Consider the following 12,579-nt stretch of genomic DNA (forward strand, 5'->3'; position numbering starts at 1 on the left):
TGTATAGAAAACTTCTGGAAGAGCCTCATGTTGATCAAGAACAAATGCAGGAATGGTTAAGGAGAGGTGAATTCACATCAATAAATGGAAGGTTAATATTGGCAGCCCAAGATAGTGGGCTACGCACATGCTGGTTTACAGAGTCCATTGAAAATGTGGGAGAAACAGACATATGTAGGTTTTGTAAAACTGAATTGGAGACAGTCACACACCTTGTTGCTGGTTGTGACACACTAATGGCAGAGGGACTGTATACTGAAAGGCATAATAATGTGGCAAGGCTGTTACACTGGAGATTGTGCAAACATTATGGCATTGAAGAGGCTGAAAAACACTGGAAACATGAGCCACAAAGAATCATAGAAAATGATGAAGTTTATATTACATGGGATCACCCAATACCAAACGGTGAAAAGATAGATGCTAGAAAACCAGATATATAGTGGTCCAAGAAAAGAAGACAAAAGTAGCATTGATCATTGAAATTACCACACTTAGTGACTAAAGTATCTTGTGTACACAGAGACACAAAGTCATAAAATACCTTGATCTGCAGGCAAAAATGAAAGCCATGTGGAAGAAAGATACCCAGACAGTTCCAATAGCAGTAGGAGCAACTGGTCTTATAAAAAATAATTTACAATCGTATTTAGATATGTTACAAATTCATGTAACACCATACGAATTGCAGAAGGAGTCATTACTGGGCACATTGTGGGTGCTGTGAAGAGCACGTTTGGCTAACATCAAAGAGTGAAACAATACTAATTTCATGAACTTTAATCATACCCTGACTTAGGAATGGGGTCCATTCCCATCATGGTATTAGAAACCCAAAAGACTTGAAGAAATTATAAAACGGCAGATGTTGTTTTCCCATCCACTCATCCTTGACGCAGTTGATGAGGGTATACATTGTGCTGTGTTTGACATGTTTGGGGAGTGTAGTCCTGACACAGGGCAGCCTCTGGGAGCCAAACCTGACTCTCCAGCATGTGTTTTTCCTATCTCATATTTGATGCAGGCCTGTCATGCTGGTAATGCACACATAATTATTCTCTCATATATGGGGCAGCTGTTGAAAGGCTGAGCACAACATTGCCATCTAGGTATGCTACAGACACAACCTGACCAATATCAAATGGGGTGGTACTGATTACAGACTATCTTCATCAAACAGGTGTTGAAGGCCATGGCTGAACTTTGTGGATGTTAACATCATCTTTACAGTTTTTGCAGATGTCTGCATAGGTGCAAAGCAGACCAGCCATGCTGGTAATGTATTGTTGTACTGACTGAGGACTATTCAGAAGTAATGGCCACCATTTGTCTGTATGTGGTCCCTTTATGTATGTGGTGAACCCCATACAAGCAAATTAATAACTGATAAAGTTCTACCACAGGAACATAGGGTAGCGAAGGAAAAGAGAGGGAGAAAGAGAATACCATCATGGAAATATCGAATTGAGAAAACTTTAAAGCAGCTAAGGCAAGAAGTGTCATAGTTATAAGATTATAGAAGAGGGAATTGATCAACAAAAATACTAAGAAAGACAGATGTGATAAAAGCAATGCACAGTATTAGAATAGACCAGGATCTATTATGCACTATTGGAGACAACAAACTAAAGATTTCAAAACAGGCAGAAAGACTTAGATGATACAAAGATAAATATAAAGGAAAAGCATAAAATAAGCAATTTATTGATAACCCACACAAGTTTTATAGAGAATTGGGAAATTAGGTAAAAGGAATTGAAAAACCACCAAAAAAGAGGAAGTTGATACATTCTGGAAAAGTATCTATGAAGATTCTGTGGAACATAACAAAGATGCTAAATGGATAGAAGAAGTAAAAGAAAGAATAAGAAGTTTAAAGGCACAGGATATGAAATGGGATGAAATAACAGGCAGAGAGATTGAAAGAAATTTGAGAAAAGCTTCTAAATGGAAAACCCTGGCCCAGATGCAGTACCTAACTTTTGGCTTAAAGTATTAACTTCTTTGCACAAGGATTTAGCCATGAGTAAGAAGTATTTATATGCGCACCCCGAACACACACCACACTGGTTAACAACAGGAAAAACAATGCTCTTACTTAAGAATGAAACAACATGCTACCCTAAAAATTATAGACCATTAACATGTCTTCCAATGACATATAAACTATACACAGGAATTGACGATGACAGAGTTTATAGTCATTTAGAAGAAAACTCAATTATGGCAGTATAACAAAAGGGCAATAAAAGAAAGTCATATGGAACAAAGGATCATTTGTTGTTAAACAAAGTTACAGAGGAGAACTGTAAAAAGGGGAAGAATTTAAGTATGGCATGGATTGACTAAAAAAAACATTTGACAGTATCCCACATTCATGGATAAAAGAGTGCTTAAAAATGTATAAGATACACCCTACACTGACTGACTACAGTACAGTTACCATGAAACAGTGGCAGACCACTTTGCAATTAAGACATGATAAAGAACAGAGTATTATCCCAGTGATACAAATCCAAAGGGGGATATTCCAGGGTGACTCTCTGTCACCATTGCTATTCTACCTTGTCATTACTCCATTAAGCTGTTTACTTAACAGCTTAGGCCATGGCTGCAATTTGGCTTCTAGAAAAAAACAAAGTCTAATGACTTCTAATCTTCTATTTGTCAATGATTTAAAACTGTATAGCTCATCAGATGAGGAACTGAAAGCACAGTTGCAGGTTTTCAAAACTTTTTCAGATGATATTGGAATGTCATTTGGTATTGATAAATGTGCAAAAGCAACCTTTAAAACAGGAAAACTGCAGCACCAGGAAAACATCAGTTTGGGACAATAATGTGATATAAAAGAAAGTGAGCAAGAGGGGGTGTATAAATACTTGGGAATTGATGAAGGATCAGCAATAAAACATGAACAAATTTGACTAGAGCTCAGTAAGGAATACTTTAGAAGACTTAAATTAATCCTGAAAACAGCATTGACATCTAGGAACAAGACCCAAGCCATAAATCAATTTGCTCTTCCTTTCCTAACTTATAGTTTTGGAGTGATTCACTGGCCCCAAAAAGTGTTGGATTGATTGGATATTAAAACAAGAAGGATGCTTTCATGCTCACCAAATGATTTATAAAAATCAGTGTATACCAACATTATATATTCCCCTTTCCAAAAGAAGGATTGGTCTCCTTGAAATTGATTACATGTATAGATCTGCAATCGTGGGACTCCACACATATCTGCTGACCTCACAGGATCCAAATGTAGTGAAAGTTTTGAAACATGACAAGAATAAATCTAAGATGACATCTCTGCTTAAACTAGCAGAAGCATATTGACGTCAAGCAGGAATGGAAATGAAACCAGGTAGCAACTGAATGTAATAAAAACCAAAAGAAATGATATAAGGTGAAAGACCAGATGAGAAGGCAAATAATGTGGAAAAAACATAAATATAGTTGGATGTATAGAAAACTTCTGGAAGAGCCTCATGTTGATCAAGAACAAATGCAGGAATGGTTAAGGAGAGGTGAATTCACATCAAGAAATGGAAGGTTAATATTGGCAGCCCAAGATAGTGGGCTACGCACATGCTGGTTTACAGAGTCCATTGAAAATGTGGGAGAAACAGACATATGTAGGTTTTGTAAAACTGAATTGGAAACAGTCACACACCTTGTTGCTGGTTGTGACACACTAATGGCAGAGGGACTGTATACTGAAAGGCATAATAATGTGGCAAGGCTGTTGCACTGGAGATTGTGCTGACATTATGGCATTGAAGAGGCTGAAAAACACTGGAAACATGAGCCACAAAGAATCATAGAAAATGATGAAGTTTATATTACATGGGATCACCCAATATCAAACGGTGAAAAGATAGATGCTAGAAAACCAGATATAGTGGTCCAAGAAAAGAAGACAAAAGTAGCATTGATCATTGAAATTACCACACTTAGTGACTAAAGTATCTTGTGTACACAGAGACACAAAGTCATAAAATACCTTGATCTGCAGGCAGAAATGAAAGCCATGTGGAAGAAAGATACCCAGACAGTTCCAATAGTAGTAGGAGCAACTGGTCTTATAAAAAATAATTTACAATCGTATTTAGATATGTTACAAATTCATGTAACACCATACGAATTGCAGAAGGAGTCATTACTGGGCACATTGTGGGTGCTGTGAAGAGCATGTTTGGCAAACATCAAAGAGTGAAACAATACTAATTTCATGAACTTTAATCATACCTGACTTAGGAATGGTCCATTCCCATCATGGTATTAGAAACCCAAAAGACTTGAAGAAATTATAAAACGGCAGATGTTGTTTTCCCATCCACTCATCCTTGACGCAGTTGATGAGGGTATAAATTGTGCTGTGTTTGACATGTTTGGGGAGTGTAGTCCTGACACAGGGCAGCCTCTGGGAGCCAAACCTGACTCTCCAGCATGTGTTTTTCCTATCTCATATTTGATGCAGGCCTGTCATGCTGGTAATGCACACATAATTATTCTCTCATATATGGGGCAGCTGTTGAAAGGCTGAGCACAACATTGCCATCTAGGTATGCTACAGACACAACCTGACCAATATCAAATGGGGTGGTACTGATTACAGACTATCTTCATCAAACAGGTGTTGAAGGCCATGGCTGAACTTTGTGGATGTTAACATCATCTTTACAGTTTTTGCAGATGTCTGCATAGGTGCAAAGCAGACCAGCCATGCTGGTAATGTATTGTTGTACTGACTGAGGACTATTCAGAAGTAATGGCCACCATTTGTCTGTATGTGGTCCCTTTATGTATGTGGTGAACCCCATACAAGCATTTTCTGACCACTGCCACTACTTGTTGCCTGAATGCAACATTGTTGGCATCCTGAGTACCAAGGTCTGTCACCTCAGTCTGTGTGCTTATGGGGTTAGTGCTGATGTAGGAAATACTGGGGCCATGTCCTTGCTGTATGGTATGCTGACACTGTTGTCTGCATTCAGCTTGAGGCCAGGACCTTGGCACCATTCCATATCCACTCTATGGCCCATGACAGTATGTTAACAGCAGTTTGTGGCTCAATGACAGACTGCACAATACTTACAGTTGACACAGCCTTAGGCAGTACCTACATATGTGGGTAGTGGCAGTTAGCATTCAGGCTTATATACATGTGGGTCCTTGGGGGCATCAGGTAGTCACAGGTCCTTCACATGTCTACATTTTGCACAAACATAAGCGACACAGATTGTGGTTGCCACCTTATCAAATGTGGACTGTGGGACATGTCTTGTAGTAACATGACAGTTGGCAGGACATACCATACCAACAGCAAGTGCAACACACATGACTTCCTTTGATTTGCTACTATGAGACCTTCTTTGTGTGACATTACCTTAGCTTACACTATCTGTCATAACAGTAAGGTGCTTCTGATTTGAAATAACTGCTCTATGCAATTAGTTGTTTGTTGTCCTACTCTCTCTGGACCTCTGTATTATTTCAGTTGTAGTCACAGGTCACACCTTGCCAAACATGGAGTGCAACCTGGGGGGTGGTGCAGATGGTGGCCATACCTCTGACCTCTACATATGCCTGCAGAATGTTCTGATGTTTGCCACATATTTTTTTCCGTTTGTCATAACATTGTGGTTTTCTGGCAAATTGTTGGAAAATCATGACAGACTAACATTACAGATTAATGATGAATATTGTCATGTCACAACACATACCTTTTGGAAAGTGCATTCAAATGCACAACTTGTTCTGGTATCTACTTTCCATGCGTGTCACAGCAATGTGTGAAGGTTGTGCTCAATGGTTGGCCTTTGCCCCATTTTTCTGTATGGCTTTAATGAGCTGTCTTTCTGTGAGGGTTTGAGAGGTATGCCAGTGGCCATAAGACAGTTAGACTGCTGCAAAGGGATCTATATATATATATATATATATATATATATATATATATATATATATATACACACACACACACACACACACACACACACACACACACACACACACACACACACACACACACACACACACACACGGCACACACACACACACACACACACACACACACACACACACACACACACACACACACACACGCACACACATTCATGACCTGCCCTTGTTGACAGTAGAACCTCTACCTGCCTAATTTTAGATACGATAGTGCCATATACATAACACAAGCACCATAGAGCTACTATTGTGTTGCAGTGTCTGCCACTACTATTCAGGTGGGTGACAATTGCAGGGTCTGTTAGGATTGCCTCTGGGGGCTTCACAGGCCATTAACATGGTAGCACCATCACAAACACACACACACACACACAGCTGCATGGGGACATGCATTGAAACACACATGCACACAGAGTTGACACTTTCCCAATTAGAACACCTACCTATCTTGTTAAGTACAATACAGACTGACATGACTATTGCATGCACCACAGTGCCATTGTGTTAGAAAAATGTGCAACTGTGCTTCTAAGGTGGATGACATCTGTAGGGGCTCTGACTAGGTTGGCAATGGCGGAGTTAACAGGGTGGAACAGGCACACAAAATGGTATAACCATCGCATGCACACAGGCAAGACAGCCACAGGGGATATGCACACAGAAACACATACACTTATACAGTTGTCAATAGTCAGATTAGAACACCTACCTATCTTCTTATATGTACTATAGGGCTACATACATATTGCATGCACCATGGAGATTACACGCCAGGGACATAACTCACAACCTCTTACACCAATTAATCTTGGGACTGCCTTCATGAATGGTGGGGTAAACAACCCAACATAGGGACTGTTCTCATATATTGCTCTTACAAACCTAGACAAGTAATAGGTTAACAGATTTTGCATCAGCGTGATGTTTCAGATGGGTATGCTGTATGAAGCTGACATGTCTGTCACTATGGCAACTGTCACATATTTGCCAATGATCTGTCATAATACTCCATTGTTATGAGATATGGACCACATATATGTTGCAAACATCTGGACACTCTGCATGCATCTGTACAGATGACTGGCATGGCCTGTAGAGTTTGACATGGTGCACCTAAGGTGGATGACATCAACAGGCTTTTTAAAGTAATGCACGGGGAAGGGGTCAACATGCCTTAAAATGGTATAAGCAATGCACACAGGGAATATTCTTCACACACATATACAGTAGTATAGCTGGCTGCATTGAGATTCAAACTGCTACCTACCTAGTTGTATATACTATAGTGCTGCCTACTTATCGCATGTGCCATGGAGCTTATATGCCTAGACGCTGTCCAATAGTGGATCTAAGGTGGATGACATGAACAGGCACTGTAAAGTAATGCAATGGGGGATCACCAGGGTGGAACAGGCCTCAAAATGGTATAACCAACACTCACACAGTTGCCAGTATTGAGATTAGAATGCTTACCTATCTAATTTTCTGTGCTATAGTGCTACACAGTTATTGCATGTGCCACAGAGCTTATATAGCTGAAAAGTGTCCAAAGGTGCTTCTAAGGTGAATGACATCAGCAGACCTTGTAAAGTAGGGAAGTGTGAAGTTTACTGGGTGGAAAAGGACTCAGAATGCTTTTACTTACAAAGACAGTGAACAGTGCTGAGATTAGAACCCCTACCTATCTAGTTATATATACTACATACTTATTGCATGCACCACAGAGCTTATATGACTGAAGCTTGTCTAAAGGCACTTCTGATGTGAATGACATCAGCAGGCCTTGTAAAGTAAGGCCATGGGAGATTTACTGGGTGAAAATGCCTCAAAATGCTTTAACCTAGACACACACACACACACACACACACACACACACACACACACACACACACACACACACACACACACACACACACACAAGGCAGGTGATGTGATATTACAATTCCTATCTCACTACTATTACACAATGGAGCTCACCTTCATACTGGCATGTGCCAGTGGTTAAAATTGGTGTGCAAATGTCTGCATCAGGACATCACTCTATGCCTTTCAGGGTGTCTGTCTCTCTATATGCCTTTCTCTCTCTGTCTCAGTCTGCCTTTTCCTCCCTCTGTCTTTGCCTGTCTATAATTGATATATCTGTATATGTTACCTATATATATGTATGTCTATCACACTCAACAGATGCAGATATATCACATATGTGCCACCTCCAGATAGCTGCAGTTAATTGTCTGATGGGGGTGGGGAGAGACAGTTAAGGTGTACATAGCTGTCTGTATGTAAAGACATAGCTGGACAACAGAGTTGTATAGTCATATGTGGGTTTAGACATGGTCTGTAATTCTCTAAGTGTTGGAGCATGCCCAGTATGACTTTCAGTAGTAAGAGTTTGACTCCATTCCAGAGCTACTCCGGTCCAGGAATTTGTGTGCTACAGCTGACTGGGTGATGAACCTGTGTAAAAAGTCCAGCACCTCAGTGATATACTATGTGAGGAATCCCCTGGCTGTGTACTGTCTTTATTAACTTGAGTCATATCCTGGTGTGGGTACACAGTGCATTGGACTGAGCTGGGTTTTCCATAATATATGTGGTATATTCTACATAGCACTGTCATTTCCTGGTATGTGAGTGACAGATCAGAATAGAGTAATGTGAGGGAGCACTAACAGACATTTCTTTACTGACCCTATACACTGCAGGGAACTATGTTACAGCACAAATTGTTATAGTGTGCACATTCTATGTTTGTCTGGCCAGTGGTTCCCCTTCCCCTTATATGTGTCGCTTTGTCCTTCTGTAGTCCAGTCAAAGCCTTTATTCACAGTTGATGGTGTTATGTATTTGTAGTTATGGTGTGAGTGGAGTAGAAGTTGTAACATCACACACAGGGTTACAGACTTCGCACCTGTGACTGTACCTCTTTAGCAGGTTGCCTATCATTGTGCTCCATACATCTGCTGTGGTCCTCAGATGGTTTGTGTTGCATTGTTATTATAAGGAGGTTGTGACAGGTCAATTGAGTGCCAGGATATAAAGGCTGCCACATCACTGTGTCAGTACTGTCAGACAGCTATGTACACCTTAACTGTCTCTCCCCACCCCCATCAGACAATTAACTGCAGCTATCTGGAGGTGGCACATATGTGATATATCTGCATCTGTTGAGTGTGATAGACATACATATATATAGGTAACATATACAGATATATCAATTATAGACAGGCAAAGACAGAGGGAGGAAAAGACAGACTGAGTTGGTCATAGCTCTCAAACTCTTACAGCTGGACATCTGTACAGGCCCATATATAACAGTCAGACACAGGCATAGACATGTGGGCAGGCTCTTAATATTGTTCTTCCAAATGTACACAGTTGGTAGAACAGTTTTGTATTACCTTGCATTTAATTATGGGTATGACATCTGCATCTCAACTGTCTGTCACTGATGTCTTCACATCAACCTTTATTGGTTTGTCAATAGTTTGGCAGGCAAATGCAATGCTATGACAAGCAGAACAGATATATGAGGCATACATGTGGACATTCTGTGAACCCCTGTCATTCCAGGGGTATGGATGGTGTCCAATGACTTGTCGACAGTACTGACACAGTGATGTGGCAGCCTTTATATCCTGGCACTCAATTGACCTGTCACAACCTGCTGTTCTACTAGGCACTGTATAGGTTACTCAGACCTGTGTACTGTCCGTATGTATAGGTTCATAGGTTCATAGGTTCATAGGTTCATACTAGGCTATCTGCCCTGGGGCAATTATAAGCCTAGCTCGATTCTGTATGGCTTACGCTACCCCTTGATTTGAGTATACTGTGCCCTTTTTAAGGTTTTGTTTACTGTGCCTCTGTCTAATAGTGACACGGGAGTAATCCATGGGACAAACCTACGATCCCCCATCCACCTATCGAGATTCTTCTTGAAGAGATTCAGTGAGGTGCTTTGCCTCACATGAACTGGAATTCTATTCCAGAGCGAAGGGAGCCTCTGGGTTATGAACCTGTCCCTCCAGCAAGTTCTATTTATTTCTGTGCTGAGGTTCAAGTCCCTCGAGCATGTGGCTCTAAGGGATTTAGATTTACTGAGGTGGAGCATGTCCATTAATTCTGGATTTGACATAGCTTTGTATGTCAGGCATAGATCGCCTCAAGTAGGCGGTATGCAACTGAGTAGAGCTGGAGTTTTTAACCGAGCAGCATATGGCATCTGTTTGAGACCCTTGATCCTCTTGGTGAGATACTTTTGGGGTCTTTCTAATTGCTGCAGGTGTCGGGTAAGGTACATCCCAAAGGGCATTGTATTCTATGATGGGCCTGATGAGGGATGAATAAAGGCACGATTACCTCTCTTGATCTAGATGTGAAACCCTTTGTGATGAGGTGGGCTATGTAGAAGGTCTTTCTAACCACTTTGGCAATGTGGTTTTCAAAGGAGAGATTGCTATCAACTTGGGTCCCCAGGTCCCTAATAACTTTCTCTGTACTTAATGGGTTTCCGCCTATGTGGTAATTTGTGGGCACATTGTTTTTGCCAAAGGGTATGACTATACATTTTTTGGCATTTAGCTTTAAACAATGGCGCTGGCACCAGTTATCTGTCTCTGTGAGACCTTTTTGAAGGATGTTTGTGTCAGCTGGAGAGTTGATTATGGCGCCCAGTTTGCAGTCATCTGCGAACTTGGTGAGCCATAGTCCTCCAATGTTTGCCTGTACCTCGGAAAAGTATGTACCGAACAAGAGTGGTCCCAGGACAGAACCATGTGGGATGCCACTTGTGACCGGTTTCGAGCCTGACATGGCTCCAGCAACTCTCACTCTGTGGGTTCTGTCTTTGAGCCAGTTTGGGACCCATCTTGTGAAATAGGGGTTTATATTTAAGCTGGATAGCTTATCTATGATGCCCGAGTGGGGTATTGTGTCAAATGCCTTTGCAAGGTCCAGATAGGCTGTGTGGAATACCTTCCCTTCATCTATGGCTTTGTTGACTGTTTCGAAGAAGTCAACCAGGTTCAAAAGGCAGGATCTGCCCTTGACAAAGCCGAACTGGGTAGGATCTAGTGTCTGTATGTCCCCAATGTCTTTGTTTATGAGCTCCATGATGATCCTCTCCATAGCCTTGCAGACTAAGCTAGTCAGGCTTATGGGGCGATAGTTTCCAGGGTCCGTAGAGGCTCCACCTTTGTGGAGTGGGACCACTGTTGCTGTACGCCATTCTGTGGGTACATATCCTGTAGTGAGGCTGAGATTGTATAGCTGTTTTATTTGAGGGATTAGTTCATAGGTTCATAGGTTCATAGGTTGGTACTAGGCTATCAGCCCTAGGGCCTATACAAGCCTAGCCATAACAATTCCCTGGCTATTTCTTCCCACATTATTTACTTTCCTGGACCCCTGTCTAGCAGGGCGACTGACGTGATCCCTGGGGTGAATTTCCTTTCTCCCATCCAATCGTCAAGGTTCCTTTTGAAGAGGTCCAAAGAGGCACTCTGCTTGACATGTATGGGCAATCTATTCCAGAGTCTGGGAATCTCTGGGTCAGGAACCTATCCCTCCAGCATGTTTTGTTTATTGTGATGACAAGGTTTAGATCCCTGGAGCGTGTAGCTCTGAGGGATTGGGATTTCTTTAAGTGTAGCATGTCCAACAGCTCTGGGTTTGACATGGCCTTGTATGTTAAGCAGAGATCGCCTCTGAGTAGATGATATGCACAGAGTATAGCTGGAGTTTTTAAGGTGGTCAGCGTAGGGCATCTGCTTTAGGCCTGTGATTCTTTTAGTGAGGTATTTCTGAGGCCTTTCCAGTTGTTGCAGATGTCTTGAGAGGTACATACCAAATGGGGCGTTGTATTCTATAATGGGTCTAATGAGGGATGAATACAGTGGGACAATGACCTCCTTTTTCTGGATGAAAAGCCCTTCGTGATGAGGTGTGCCACATAGAAGGATTTCCTGACTGTTGTGGCGATGTGGTTATCGAAGATGAGACCACTGTCCACCTGTGTCCCCAAGTCTCTTATCACACTTTCTGTGTTTAGTGTACTGCCACCTATATGGTAATTCATGGATACATGTTTTTCCCAAAGGGGATAACAATACATTTCTTGGCATTGAGCTTGAGCCCATGGCTCTGGCACCAAGCATCTGTTTCTGTAAGGCCCTTTTGTAGAGTATCCACATCATTTGGGGATTCAATAATGGCTCCCAGTTTGCAGTCATCTGCAAATTTTGTTAGCCAGAGTCCCTTAGTGTTGACCTGTACTTCAGAGAAGTAGATGCCAAACAAGAGCGGCCCCAGGACTGAACCCTGAGGTACTCCACTTGTCACTTGTCTGGAGCTGGATTTGGAGTCGGCTACTTTTATAGTGTGGGTTCTATCAGTAAGCCATTTAGCAACCCATTTGGTGACATAGGGATTAATGCCCAACTTAGTAAGTTTATCTATGATTCCAGAGTGGGGGATGGTGTCAAAGGCCTTGGCAAGGTCTAGATAGGCTGTGTGGACCACCTTACCCTTGTCCATGGCTCTGGAGACTGATTCAAAGAAGTCAATCAGGTTCAGGAGACAAGATCGGCCCTTCACAAACCCAAACTGGGTGGG

This window comes from Protopterus annectens, chromosome 3.part1, assembly GCF_019279795.1.
Source record: "Protopterus annectens isolate FY-2018-M chromosome 3.part1, PAN1.0, whole genome shotgun sequence".
Classification (NCBI taxonomy): Eukaryota; Metazoa; Chordata; order Ceratodontiformes; family Protopteridae; genus Protopterus; species Protopterus annectens.